Genomic DNA, 15741 nt, shown 5'->3' on the forward strand with positions numbered 1-15741 from the left:
TATACTGTAATGTCAAGTTTGTTTGTTTTTTTTGTTTTTGGAGAGAAATCCTAAAACACTAAAATGTTTGTGCTTTATTTAGTTGATACCAGGTACGTGCTGTCAGGGGAGGCATCATGAAAGGTAAAAAAAAAAAACTAATAACATAAAATAAATGTGTCCATTGGTCTGTGCTATAAGTTTGTTTTCTGTATGATTCCAATAACTTTGATCCTTTTTATAGTCAAAATCACTGAATTGTCACATTTCCTGTTCAAATACAGCGGGAAAATTCGAGGTGCGGCAACAACGAGCCTCCCCTCACCTCAGACTGCCCTCTCCCTCACACACGGGGTTGATGCCTGCAGTTGGCATGTGCTTATTGCTGTCTCTCTGTATGTCGCCAATATAATGTTTGCAGACACGTTTATTATACACCCTGACTTTCCACCGTCTGGCTAATATCTTTAATGAATGTGTGGGACATATTTATTCATAAAAGGCACAAGGTGAGTGAGGCAGACAGGACCGTGCCGTCCTGAAGGGGGCGCATGTGAGCCTGACAGGTGCTCGTTGCTGCTGTTCTTCTACGCAGAGGCGCCGATAAGTTAGCGATATCAGAAAGTCAAGTGAACTTCAGCGGTCCTTTTATTTTTATTTTTTGTTCCGACTGACTGCCAAAATGGAAGATTAAGATTTTTAAAAATAAAGGAAATTAAAGATGTCTTTTACAAGAAAGTGAAGGAGATTTTCGTGCAGAAGGGTAGGCGCACCAACTTCATTTAAAGGTAACACCATAAACGGTTTTCAATTTTATTACAAAAAAATGCGATCAGACTAAGAAAAAATAATCCAATATTTAAAAACTAAATTTTGACCTTAAATAAAATATTCATTTGTTTTTCTTGTTATCCTTGTGTTGAACAGTCTGTATTAAAATCAATTAAAGCATCAGAATTTAAAGCTTTTAAAAACAATTAAATATTTCAATTAAGGTCAAAACTGAAATCTGTTGCTTTGGTACACTACTCAATACTTTCATTTGTATTAAATGAGTATGAATTGTGACATTGCAACCAGCAAATTAAGAACAGATAGAGGGTGCAGAGCAAATGCGCTCTCTTTGTTCTCTTTCGCCGCTATAAATGTAACGTTCTCTCTTATCCAAATATGCGCCTTACCGATGCGTGTATAAAGAATGCTGATGGGATATGAAACATAACCAGTAGACAATGTGCAGGCTGCCAACTGCATAGTGAATAAGCTACTCTTTTGGGTTCATATATTTGTAAATGACTCTGAAGGACTCAGTGCCTCACCAGCCATGACCCTCACTGCACGTCACAGGTTGATATTGATGTGAAGAAAGGTTTTTAATCATATACAGTAATCCCTCCTCCATTGCGGGGGTTGCGTTCCAGAGCCACCCGCGAAATAAGAAAATCCGCGAAGTAGAAACCATATGTTTATATGGTTATTTTTATATTGTCATGCTTGGGTCACAGATTTGCGCAGAAACACAGGAGGTTGTAGAGAGACAGGAACGTTATTCAAACACTGCAAACAAACATTTGTCTCTTTTTCAAAAGTTTAAACTGTGCTCCATGACAAGACACAGATGACAGTTCTGTCTCATAATTAAAAGAATGCAAACATATCTTCCTCTTCAAAGGAGTGCGCGTCAGGAGAAAGAGAGAGAGAACAAAGCAAGCAGTCAAAAATCAATAGGGCTGTTTGGCTTTTAAGTATGCGAAGCACCGCCGGTACAAAGCTGTTGAAGGTGGCAGCTCACACCCCCTCCGTCAGGAGCAGGGAGAGAGAGACAGAGAAAAACAAACAGTCAAAAATCAATACGTGCCCTTCGAGCTTTTAAGTATGCGAAGCACCGTGCAGCATGTCACTTCAGGAGGCAGCAACGTGAAGATAATCTTTCAGCATTTTTAGACGAGCGTCCGTATCGTCTAGGTGTGCGAACAGCCCCCCTGCTCACACCCCCTACGTCAGGATCAGAGAAAGTCAGCGCAAGAGAGAGAGAGAAAAGTACGTTGGGTAGCTTCTCAGCCATCTGCCAATAGCGTCCCTTGTATGAAATCAACTGGGCAAACCAACTGAGGAAGCATGTACCAGAAATTAAAAGACCCATTGTCCTCAGAAATCCGCAAACCAGCAAAAAATCCGCGATATATATTTAAATATGCTTACATATAAAATCCGCAAAAGAGTGAAGCCGTGAAAGGCGAAGCGTGATATAGTGAGGGATCACTGTAAATCAGTGTTTTTCAACCAGTGGTGCGCTGTGAGAGCTACCCAGGTGTACCCTGAAAATAATAATGTAGCGCACCTGGGTCTGAATCTGAGATGGGCAAGCTCCACAGGTGGCCGAGAATTGTCTAAGGAGGACAGAGCTTACCTGGAGAAGCTGGCATTAAAGCAGCTGTGCGATCACTATACTGCAAACACGGCACTTAGAGCACTTAGGACTTGTCACATGAGAGTGTGGTAGCCAGCTTATTGGATGGATAGTGGGCATATGATTTGCCACTGAGGCAGAGAAAGGTGAGCGAAGTGATGAAGCAGCAGGGAGATGCCACCAAAGTACTCACTAAGTGCTGTGCGTACCAGTGCCGATCTCGGAGGTGCTTTCTTTGATAGCCCCGCCCCTTCGGACACTTGATCACGTGTATGTGATATCACATGTCTGTAGTTATTAGACCAGTGGGATGTTTTTGGTTACAAAAAGTGTGCCACCGTAGGAAATAGGTTGGGATACACTGATATGAAAACTTTATTTTAAAATTTTGAAGTGCTGCACTATCACTGTAAAAAATGTCCGTGAAATTATCAGTGAAGTGCTCTAAAATCATGACATCAAAAAAATGTAAATAGAAAAATAATGCAGCAGTGTTTGATTTACTGTAATACTATAGTAAAAAACCTAACCAAACACAACTGTTAATTTCAAATTAGTAACATGTTAAAGGAATCATATGTCTTTGTAGAAATGACAGATTACTGTATTTTAAACATAGAAAAACTGTGATACAAAAAGCAATACAATATAGTTAGTATCACAAGATAACAGTGTTAAAATAATATTTATTTTTGCCAGCTACTTTTTTTTAGAAACCATATTACATTTTACAAATTCATATGTTATACTTTATAGATAAGAATATGCACAAATACAGTAAAATTATGTTAACATGAGTGGCTTAAAAAGCAGGTGATGTGTCTGTTTAGAATTGAGTAGGCCGATATTTAACAATCTATCAGTAAACTGCATTACACTTGAACTATCTTTATATCTTCCCTAATAAAAGAGCTCATGATTAAGTAGACGTTATGGATTTTAAAACATTTGAGTGTCACATTGAAATGTTCCTTAAAACTTGCACTTTCCCATTTATCTTCACTGTACAAAATAAGAAGTGCTCAGCATAACTAAGCGCATATGATTGCAGTGAACATGGAGCATGTTGTTAATATTATACTGTATAAAATATTTTTTTTATATAATTCAGATTTACAGTTAGGTTCACAAATATTAAGACATTAACAAAAATGTTATTTTGCCTGCCCGTCACAGAATACAGGTATTAAAAAAAAAAATCATTATTATGATTTCCCAATGTGTAGGTTTCCAAGTTTCAATTTTAATTTGAGAGCATTTACACATAAGGTGACCGGTGAATAAGTTGCAGAAATTTTTATTTTTGTCTTCCAAATGGTCAGTTAGCTGCTCATCTGTTCCATAGCTGTTCATTAGTTATTTATTTTTGAATTATATTAATTGTTAATCAGTTGTAAATGATAAAATGAAACGTTTCTGTTTTTCATTACAGAATGACATTTGGTAATATTTTTAGTGCCCTTAAGGAAATTTTAAATGTAAAAGTAATGATTTGCTGCAGTGGGTTGGCACCCTGCCCGGGACTGGTTCCTGCCTTGTGCCCTGTGTTGGCTGGGATTGGCTCCAGCAGACCCCCCGTGACCCTGTGTTCGGATTCAGCGGGTTGGAAAATGGATGGATTGATGAAGTAATGATTTGCAAAGCACATTTTACATCCCCGCGAAAATAAACAGCTGTGTTTGAATGTCAAACTCCTGAGCTCCGCCTCGTCCACTCACAGAGCAGCAGAATGTGTTTCTATTCTTTCATTGGACTAAATTATTGCGGGAGCTGCCATTTTGGCAAAGTTTGCGGCTGAATGTGTGCCTTCTTTACTAGCGTCTGGAAAATCACACTGACCACCACTGGTAAGCTAACAATTCATCCATCCATTTTCCAACCCACTGAATCCAAACACAGGGTCACGGGGGTCTGCTGGAGCCAATCCCAGCCAACACAGGGCACAAGGCAGGAAACAATCCCGGGCAGGGTGCCAACCCACCGCAGGACACACACAAACACACCCACACACCAAACACACACTAGGGACAATTTAGAACCACCAATCCACCTAACCTGCATGTCTTTGGACTGTGGGAGGAAACTCACGCAGACACGGGGAGAATATGCAAACTCCACGCAGGGAGGACCCGGGAAGTGAACCCGGGTCTCCTAACTGCAAGGCAGCAGCGCTACCACTGCGCCACCATGCCGCCCCTAACAATTCATTTTCTTCAAAATTGAAATACATGACTGACTGTTGTCAGAAAGAAACTGTTTTTGTTTGTGGCTGAGGATGTATTCTACAGTCATAATTATAACGCCGACTCACCTGGGGTTAATTAGTCTGGTGGGTTTCATGCTTAATGACAAATTTGTTTCAGTTTGTTTGTTTTCAGTTAGTTTTTTAGTTTGCCATGCTGTTGCGGAGCAGTGGTTTTGGCAGCGTCATCCGCGAAGGATAATAAGTGTAAAAAATGACATTTTTATTAGTTTTCTAAAAATGATTACCTGCCATTTTTGCAGCAAAACATTAGATTTGTTGAGGAGTTACGTGCTGCATTGTAGAGTTCATAGGAACGAATCCCATTGCTCTTTCAAATGTGTTTTTGCTGACTGCAAGCGGACATTTTGTACTTACTCAGCTTTTAAAGCTCATTTCTATCGGGTTCACAATGCACCTGCACACTCTGTTACAGCTAGAGCCATTGTTACAGATTTTCAGTGCGCTATTTCGTTATGTGAGCTCCAGTTTCACACCGTGAAAGACCTCGTATCCCACTTAAAAGAGCATATAGTGGAAGGGCGACCTGTAACATGTCCAGTAACTGGTTGTAAAAATACGTTTACTGTGAAGTCATCATTTACTGCTCACATGTCCAGGAAACATAGGGCTTGTTCAGTGAATAGCATAAGTAACATGTACAGGGGAAACGTCTCTCAGCATTCTGCTCTCATTGCATGTGAAGATGCTTCCCGGAGCTCAAATGAAAGCGTTGGATTGTCTCAGAATTTCAGTGAGACCTTTCTTAGGAATGTATGCTTATTCTATCTAAAACTGCAAGGGCAGCTCCTTCTTCCAACTTCAACAATACAGACAATTGCTGAACAGCTGCAAAATGTGCATGAGTTGGGACATGATTACATTTTAAGTAAACTACGGTCACGTTTAAAAAGCGACATGTGTCTAACAGATGATGCTATTGTTAAAATCTGTGATTGTATGAGGGATTCAGATCTGTTCTCTGTCTGTCATCAGGGACCACTAACAACAAGAGCTCAGGTGTTTAAAAAGATGTTCAAATACATAGAGCCTAAAATCGTAACATTATGAAATGATGAAAATATGACACAAAGGTTTGCTTACTACATACCTGTGATGCAAACATTAAAGTAGCTTATTAGAATCAGAATTATAGAAGAATTCAGTGTCACAACAGTATTGTGAAACAGACTCTGATTATTTTGGTGACATAAATGATGGACAAAACTTTATATCCAACCAGTTTTTCATTGAAAATCCAGGATGCCTGCAGCTAATTCTGTACCAGGATGCTTTTGAAATTGTCAATCCCCTTGGCTCTGCTAGGAAAAAAATACAAAGTTGTTGCAGTCTATCTTTCTGTGGCAAATTTACCTGCTCATGTACGGTCCAATACTGATCACATGTCCCTTGTCTTACTGTGTAGAGAGAATGACCTCAAACAATTTGGAAGTGCCAGGGTTTACTCAGAGATCCATCCATCCATCCATCCATTTTCCAACCCGCTGAATCCGAACACAGGATCACGGGAGTCTGCTGGAGCCAATCCCAGCCAACACAGGGCACAAAGCAGGAACCAATCCCGGGCAGGGTGCCAACCCACCGCAGGACACACACAAACACACACCAAGCACACACTAGGGCCAATTTAGAATCGCCAATCCACCTAACCTGCATGTCTTTGGACTGTGGGAGGAAACCGGAGCACCCGGAGGAAACCCACGCAGACACGGAGAGAACATGCAAACTCCACGCAGGGAGGACCCGGGAATCGAACCCAGGTCCCCAGATCTCCCAACTGCGAGGCAGCAGCGCTACCCACTGCGCCACCGTGCTGCCCTTACTCAGAGATGTTACTGGATTTAAAGGTTTTGGAGGAAAATGGAATCACTGTTGGTGCAGGTGAAAAGGTGAAAGGGGCGCTGTATTGTATTGCTGGGTTCACACAGCATTGGTGGGTTTGCTGAAAACTTTAGTCATTCTCAGTACTTTTGCAGGTACTGTGAAATCACGCGAAGCGAGTTTCATAGTGATGATCCAAATCTATGAGGTCCACAGCGCACCCCTGAAAGTTATGATTCTGCTGTTGGTAATCTACAAGCTGAAGACAGTCAAGATATCAAAGGCATAAAGATAAACTCTGTTTTCAATGCTCTGAAATCTTTTCATGTTTGCCAGCCTGGTCTACCACCTTTTTTAGGCCATGATGTATCTGAGGGTGTCTTATCCTATGATGTTGCACTGTACTTGAAGCATTTCATTAAGAAAAAGAAATGGCTTACATATTCACTTTTGAACCAGCGCATCAAGCAGTTCAGGTACAAAGGATCTGATGCTCTCACAAAGCCATGTGCTGTCAACTCTGAGGTGTCCAAGCTTTCGGGTCAAGCCATTCAGAATTGGAATTTCTTAAGGTTGCTGCCTGTATTAATTGGTGGCAAAGTGCAAAATCCAGAAGATGATGTGTGGCAGTTAACTCTACAGCTTAAAGATATTGTTGATATGATTTGTGCACAAAAGATTTCGTTGTCACAGGTAGCCTATCTTGACATTATGATCCAAGAATATCTGGACTCAAGAAAGTGTTTATTTCCTGAGAGTCCACTAAAACCAAAACACCATTTCTTGCGGCACTATCCAGCACTAATTTTGAAATTTGGCCCCTTGATCAGATTATGGACAATGCGTTTTGAAAGTAAACACAACAACTTCAAGAGGCGTGTCAGACATTTGAAAAACATCTGCTTAACTTTATCTGAAAGACATCAGATGTTTCAGGCATATCTTTCAGCCGGGCCAGGGTGCAGTGAGCTACTGCAAGTCAAAAACAGTTGTACTTTTTACCCCAACCTTTACAGTGACACAATTTAACATGCAGTAAGTGATTTTGGCTTTTCAGAAAACAATACTTGTGTTTCCACAGACATACTGTATAAAGGTGCATAGCATAAAAAAAGCAATTTCCTTTTGTCAAAAAATGAGGAGTCAATGGAGTTTGGGGAACTTCTCATTATTTTAATTCAAAATGATGCAGGGGGCGGCGGCATGGTGGCGCAGTGGGTAGCGCTGCTGCCTCGCAGTTGGGAGACCTGGGGACCTGGGTTCGCTTCCCGGGTCCTCCCTGCGTGGAGTTTGCATGTTCTCCCCGTGTCTGCGTGGGTTTCCTTCCACAGTCCAAAGACATGCAGGTTAGGTGGATTGGCGATTCTAAATTGGCCCTAGGGTGTGCTTGGTGTGTTTGTGTGTGTCCTGCGGTGGGTTGGCACCCTGCCCAGGATTGGTTCCCTGCCTTGTGCCCTGTGTTGGCTGGGATTGGCTCCAGCAGACCCCCCGTGACCCTGTGTTTGGATTCGGCGGAATGGATGGATGGATGATGCAGGGGTGTATTTTGTGATGGATATACTGTACATAATGCGGACTATCATTCTGAATACCACCTGTACTCGGTGACAAAACAGAGCACAAGGTTACAATGTTATAACATTAATGACTTGGTAGATTTTTATCCGTTACCATCATACATTCTTAACGGGCACCAAGTCATTCCACTGAAACACAGTGTGTTGTCGAAATAAACACAATCTTAGCCAGTGTGGTGGAGAAACAAAATGCATACAGGTGCTGGTCATAAAATTAGAAGATCATGACAAAGTTGATTTATTTCAGTAATTCCATTCAAAAAGTGAAACTTGTATATTAGATTCATTCATTACACACAGACTGATGTATTTCAAATGTTTATTTCTTTTAATGTTGATGATTATAACTGACAACTAATGAAAGTCCCAAATTCAGTATCTCGGAAAATTAGAATATCAATTAAGACCAATGCAAAAAAAGGAGTTTTAGAAATGTTGGCCAACTGAAAGGTATGAACATGAAAAGTATGAGCATGTACAGCACTCAATATTTAGTTGGGGCTCCTTTGGCCTGGATTACTGCAGCAATGCGGCGTGGCATGGAGTCGATCAGTCTGTGGCACTGCTCAGGTGTTATGAGAGCCCATGTTGCTCTGATAGTGGCCTTCAGCTCTTCTGAATTGTTGGGTCTGGCGTATTGCATCTTCCTCTTCACAATACCCCATAGATTTTCTATGGGGTTAAGGTCAGGCGAGTTTGCTGGCCAAACAAGAACAGGGATACCATGGTCCTTAAACCAGGTACTGGTAGCTTTGGCACTGTGTGCAGGTGCCAGGTCCTGTTGGAAAATGAAATCTGCATCTCCATAAAGTTCATCAGCAGCAGGAAGCATGAAGTGCTCTAAAATTTCCTGGTAGACGGCTGTGTTGACCTTGGACCTCAGAAAACACAATGGACCAACACCAGCAGATGACATGGCACCTCAAACCATCACTGACTGTGGAAACTTTACACTGGACCTCACACAACATGGATTCTGTGCCTCTCCTCTCTTCCTCCAGACTCTGGGACCTTAATTTCCAAAGGAAATGCAAAATTTACTTTCATCAGAAAGCAGCAGTCCAGTCCTTTTTGTCTTTAGCCCAGGCGAGACGCTTCTGATGCTGTCTCTTGTTCAAGAGTGGCTTGACACAAGGAATGCGACAGCTGAAACCCATGTCTTGCATACGTCTGTGCCTAGTGGTTCTTGAAGCACTGACTCCAGCTGCAGTCCACTCTTTGTGAATCTCCCCCACATTTTTGAATGGGTTTTGTTTCACAATCCTCTCCAGGGTGCGGTTATCTCTATTGCTTGTCCACTTTTTTCTACCACATCTTGTCCTTCCCTTCGCCTCTCTATTAATGTGCTTGGACACAGAGCTCTGTGAACAGCCAGCCTCTTTAGCAATGACCTTTTGTGTCTTGCCCTCCTTGTGCAAGGTGTCAATGGTCGTCTTTTGGACAACTGTCAAGTCCGCAGTCTTCCCTATGATTGTGTAGCCTACAGAACTCGACTGAGAGACCATTTAAAGGCTTGTGCAGGTGTTTGGAGTTAATTAGCTGATTAGAGTGTGGCACCAGGTGTCTTCAATATTGAACCTTTTCACAATATTCTAATTTTCCGAGATACTGAATTTGGGACTTTCATTAGTTGTCAGTTATAATCATCAACATTAAAAGAAATGAACATTTGAAATACATCCGTCTGTGTGTAATGAATTAATCTAATATACAAGTTTCACTTTTTGAATGGAATTACTGAAATAAATCAACTTTGTCATGATATTCTAATTTTATGACCAGCACCTGTATATATGCTTAGTAAAAATAATAAAATACTATTTGAAAAATATGAAAGTGACAGCAGTTTTTACTTTTAGTTGTACAGAAGTAAAAAGTGCAAATCCTTACTCACATTATATACTCAAAGCAGTGGTTCCTCTTCTCAGTATATATGTACAGTGTTACTTGAATAACTGTCTAATTACTCCTGTCTTTGATTTGTAATCTTGAAAACTGGAGTCATTCTTCCTCGATTCCAGAAATGACTGACTTGGAGCAAACATTTCTACGCACCACTATCACTGATCTCTTGCCTGACCTTCCAGCGGTCACAAAAGATATTCTAGAAGAGAACTTGCGATCCCTTGGGGTGGAGACGTATGATGATTTTCAGTTTATTGAGGAAGCCGATTTGCTTTCAGCATTGAGGCCAGTTCAAGCCAGGAAAGTCCTTGCTGCTTGGAAGCTGAGATGTAAGTCAAGTATTGCAGTACAGGATGCAACCAGTACCCAAAGTAGCCTGCATAAAAGATCAATCAGAAATATAGAAACATAGTGTTCCTGGTAATTCTCTTTGCATGTGTGTGTGTGTGTGTTTTGCAGGCCAGACTCAAGAAAGCAGCAGCTCTTCTGTTGGTGCCTCACCAGGACCTCCCGCATCCTTACAGTCTCCTTCACCCAGTTCATCCTCTGCCTCTTCCAGCAGCAGCCAAAGCCCTGATATAGACTAGGTGGATGCCTTTATGATACCATGGGATAGGTTCCCAGAGGAACTGATGCAGTCATTGGAGAGAGGAAAAAGACCAGGTCCACAAATGAGAAGAGAGATGGTCCAGATTGTGGTTTGTGAGATGATGCGTAAAAGTTCTCGCATAAGTAAAAGGAAAACTACTGAAGTTACCAAAAAGATGGTGGCAAAGTATCCAAAATCTTTGCAAGACATAATAGAGGGAGAAGTGATTGGGCCAGGGTATCACTCTTTAGTCAAACAACTGCAAAATAGGAAAGAGAATGTGAGGCGATCTACAACACCAAAAATAAGAAAAACGAAAGTATCGTGCCGAAGTGTCTGACACAAATAAAGTCCTTCCAGAACAGAGAGCAGCAATCCAGGACACTTATGGATGTATTAACTGGGATTTAAAATTCCTGCCACTTGGAGAGACCCCAGAGAGCCAGCAGGAGAAGAAAGAATAACTGAAGACGCTGTCTCAGCAAACTAACGTAAACCCAGAGGAAGTCAGACTTCTAATGAAGTTGACTTTCCATACACAGCGTAAACAAGTCAATCAAGGGGAAAATCTAAAATGCCTTCTGGGAGAGTGGCCATTTTGGTTCGATGAACTTGGCATGGCAGTCCACTTCAAGGAACTCACTGGAATTGGGCTGAAAGAAACTTTCACCCGGAATGTGGATCTGAAGGGGAAACGGCTGCTGAACTGCATGAATACTGTTTGTAAACAAAAACAAAAAAGTTCCTACATGCTGTAAGAAATTTTAAATTGATGAGGCGAGAGCTGAGTGGTTACTCTGAAGACATCAAAGAGATGGTGTGGTTTCTGCTGTCCTACTTTGATGAGAAGGAAGACCTGATGTTGTGTTATGTGGAGGACAGTTGTCTGGCTGGGGAAGTACAGATGGACCAAGTTCAATTGACTCCCACCATTGTGGTGTGCGGTAAGTTTACTTTTTCTTTCTTGGCTAGCTCTTTCATTCTCTGTTTTGAGAAGTCAAGTAAAATGACACCTTTTATTGGCTAACTAAAAAGATTACACTATGCAAACTTTCGAGGCAACTCAGACCGCTTCTTCAGGCAAGATGTAATCTTTTCAGTTATCCAATAAAAGGTGTCATTTTGCTTGACTTCTCACTACATTCATAATGGCTAACACGGTACAACACCCTAGTACTTATGACATACAATTCTCTGTTTTGTATTTCTTTATTACAAGGGGGCTTCGCCCCCTGCTTGCTTCGCTCGCCTATCCCCGGCGTTTTGAACCCGTGCCCGCTGGGCAGCCGTAGTTTCAGACGCGCGTTGTAGGAGCTTGCGTTGTTTTGAACCCGTGCTTGCCCTGCTTCTGCGGTTTGAGACGCGTGTTGTAGGCGTATATCCATCAGTTGAGCTCGTTCGGTTTGAACCCGTGCCTGGTTTGCCTCCGCAGTTTCAGACGGAGGGACGCGTTCGGCGTTTTGTACGATCCCAAGCAGCACATTATTCCTAACTTCACTCCGCAGTAGTGCCACACACAATATGGCGGTGACGCCTGCGCCTTCACTACGCATTAGTGCCACTCACACTATGGCGGCAATGCCTGCGCCTTCCGTATTATGTCGGGTTTTACCATGCTGTGTAGGCGCCTTTGCCTTTCGTACTTTCCTGCGCCTTCCGACGCGAGATGTAGGCGCCTGCACCTTCCGGGTCTGCCTCCGCTGTGTGGTGTGGACGTTTAACTGTCGTTTTTTCTGCTTTTATATTCTGTATCTCGCTGTGCATGTGTTTCGTGCCTAGGTTTTTTTGAAGCTGTTGCATTCCAGTTTTCATCATCTGTAACCTGCTCTCATTGTGTTTGGCCCCGTTCTTTAACCTCTTTATGACGTTTTACTTTGTTTCCTACTCTGTCTTTTATTTCTGACCTCACTTTATCCCGCTTGCGGCATGTCGGACGGTTCGTAGTCTGTCCCGTTTCACTCTGGGGAGGGGGGCTTTGTGTGGCGCCTGCACACTATGTCTCCTGCGTCCACGGGCAGGTCCCTGCGTCCATATCCGGTTTACCATTCTCGGTTAGTAATATGGATTGCTTCCATTTCTTTCTCTCTTCTATCTATTTGGGCACACATTCATATTGCACAATGTTTTGTTTTACTTACAGTAAGGTTAGTCAAAGTGGCCTTAACTAGATCTCCACATACACTGATTTCTGTACTGATAGTAAGCAATTTAAATGACATTGAAAAACTAAAAACACACTCCATTCTTCTATTCTTCATACTTCTATTTAGGACGATCCTGCTATTTTTCCCCAGATAGTTCATGCGGAGTGTAGATTGAAACATTGTGAACAACAACATACCCTCCTTCGTGTCTGCCCTGTGCATGATGTTTGGGAGCTCTTATTGCTTCAACATCCATTACCCATCAGAGCTGGCATCAGCCCTGGAGTTTCTGCAGAGGTGTGTCTTTTTGAATTGGCTTTACCCAATTTTTACACTTTATTGAACTGAAACAAATCTAAAGTAGCTGCTGCATTTAATTTCGAGGTTAACTTGTTGTTGTACCTTCTTATTATTATAAGAGGCTTTAAAATATTAGCTAGAATAAAAAAAGTGATGTAATTTATATTTTCTTGTTAATGAAGTGGGTTTGTTATTGATATGGTCATCTGTGTTTCTTCTGTTTCCCAAGGTGATTTTTCTCTATCAACCCAGAGAAGGGCACCAAAGTGCAGAAGACAAACACATGTGAACCCTAGAGTCCTTACCTTGATTCAACAACTTTTTGGATCACGAGTGGCTTGATGTCAGACTATGGACAGTAATATTTATGGCATTTATTGATGTGCCTCACTCATAGTTTGAATTTTTGTTTCAGTTCATTATCTGCTCAGCTGTCCAAGTTCAAGAAGTAAGTAAAAGTTTCAGGAAAGGTTTCAGAAGTTTGTAAGCAATATTACTGAGTTTTATTGGTCTTGTATTTCCTCATTTCCATGCCCGTACCTCAATTTGAACAGCTTGTATGAAAATATTTGTACATGTGTTCTATTTATGCCTCGCAGTTAGGAGACCCGGGTTCACTTCCCTGCATGGAGTTTGCATGTTCTCCCCGTGTCTGCGTGGGTTTCCTCCCACAGTCCAAAGACATGAAGGTTAGGTGGATTGACGATTCTAAATTTTCCCTAGTGTGTGCTTGGTGTGTGGGTGTGTGTGTGCCCTGCGGTGGGCTGGCGCCCTGCCCAGGGGTTTGTTTCCTGCCTTGCACCCTGTCTTGGCTGGGATTGGCTCCAGCAGACCCCCGTGACCCTGTAGTTAGGATATAGCTGGTTGGATAATGGATGGATGTTCTATAAAACTGAACTCAAGCAAATTGGGACTAAAATGCAACTTAATAAAATGAGCTCCTTCCCAGTCTGTCTTGGCGGTGATCTCATCAGACCTGCCTCTACTGTAAAAAATCTTGGTGTCATTTTTGATTCCTCCCTCTCTTATTCCGCCCACATAAATCACATTGAGAAACTTTCTTACTTTCACCTCTGTAACATATCCCGTGTTCGCTCCTTCCTCTCCTTCTCTAATGCTGAGAAACTTGTCCATGCTTTTATCACATCCCGCATCGATTATTGTAATTCCCTACTGGCAGGTGCCCCTTCTAATCTTATATCACACCCCTAGCTTATTCAAAACTCAGCTGCAAGAGTCCTAACTCAAGCCAGCAGCAGTGAGCACATCACACCCATCCTGCTCCGTCTTCACTGGCTCCCTGTGTCTTAATCGAATCGAATATAAAATCCTAGTAATAACTTACAAAGCCTTAAATAACCTCGCACCAAACTACATCAGTGACCTTCTCCATCGCTATGTGCCTGTCTGCCCACTAAGGTCCTCTGATTCTGGTAATCTTGTTGTGCCCCTCACTAATCTACACTCCATGGGTGACAGCAGGGCCTTCAGCTGTATAGCGCCCAGACTCTGGAATGACCTACCGAAATTAATCAGGTCAGCTGACTCCATGAATTCTTTTAAAAAACAACTCAAAACGCATCTGTTCAGGAAGGCTTTTAGCTCTACTTGACTTTATTACCCTTCTCTCAGTTTACTTCTCTGTCAAGATGCTCATGTAACCTGTGTGTGTGTGCGAGACCATCAATTATGTTGTCTGTTTTTTTTTCAGAATTCACTGTCTTAATCTTCTTTATTTATTTATCTGGTTTGTACAATGCTATATACTGTATACGCTGCCGTTCTTTATTATATTCTGTAAGTGCCTTGAGCATGGGAAAGGCGCTATATAAATAAAATGTATTATTATTATTATTTATTCTAGTAAGGAAATGTAGCAATCCTTAAAGGGTGTTTAAAAACTCTTAAATTTATTCATAAAAAATAACCCCTTAATTAAATGTCCTTAAAACATTTTTAGGAGGAAAGTCCTTTTTTTCTTTCTTGCCCTCTTTCTGTGTTTTTCTTTATTTCACTCTCTCTCTGCATCTTTCTACTTTCAGTTCCAATAAGATAACCCTTAATCGGTTTTCTAATGTTTGTAAAGTTTGTATATGTATGTTGAACAGAAACATCTCATTTTTCACTGCTTTGAGGTTAATAAATTATTGGAAAAGCAACTTACTATCTTGTCTTTAAAACTGCAAAAGACACTAAAACAACATTTGAGTAAAAAAGTTAGTTTTCAGTTACATGACAGTCTTATGAGGTTTTTACACTTAAACGATTTTGTTACTGTAAAAAAAGAATAATCTATTGTTTTTATGAAAACAAACTGGCAGCTGTGATTGCCAGAATAATTCCTTAAAAATACAGTGAAGATGTGAACAACTTTACAGAACAACCTGTAAATTTTACGCTTTAAAACTGTTGTTAATAAACTAAAATACAGTTTAACCTGGTAAATCCAACTGTGCTTTTCTGCTGAATTAGCGTAATCACAGTAAAACTGAATGGCGTTCAATGTAAAATAAACAACAACTGCATGTAAATTTTACCTAAAAAATCAATTTAATAGCAGTGTGGTCATGCTAATCAGCAGAAAAGGACTGTTGGATCTACCAGTTTAAATTGTGTGTTTTTTTAATAAATAATAGTTTTAAAGTGTAAAATGTACAGGTTCTGTAAAGTTGTTCATATCTTCACCGTATTTTTTACAGAATTATTCTGGCAATCACAGCTGCCAGTTTTTTTTGTTTTTTTTTTTGTAAAAA

General features: G+C 41.1%; 1 protein-coding gene across 1 annotated transcript in view; it reads right to left on the minus strand.

Annotated features, from left to right (window-relative positions):
- Nucleotides 1-15741, minus strand: part of LOC127530061 (usherin-like) — a 49186-nt gene that overhangs the window by 22079 nt on the left and 11366 nt on the right. The window lies entirely within an intron of this gene.

Source organism: Erpetoichthys calabaricus, chromosome 1, assembly GCF_900747795.2.
Source record: "Erpetoichthys calabaricus chromosome 1, fErpCal1.3, whole genome shotgun sequence".
Lineage (NCBI taxonomy): Eukaryota > Metazoa > Chordata > Cladistia > Polypteriformes > Polypteridae > Erpetoichthys > Erpetoichthys calabaricus.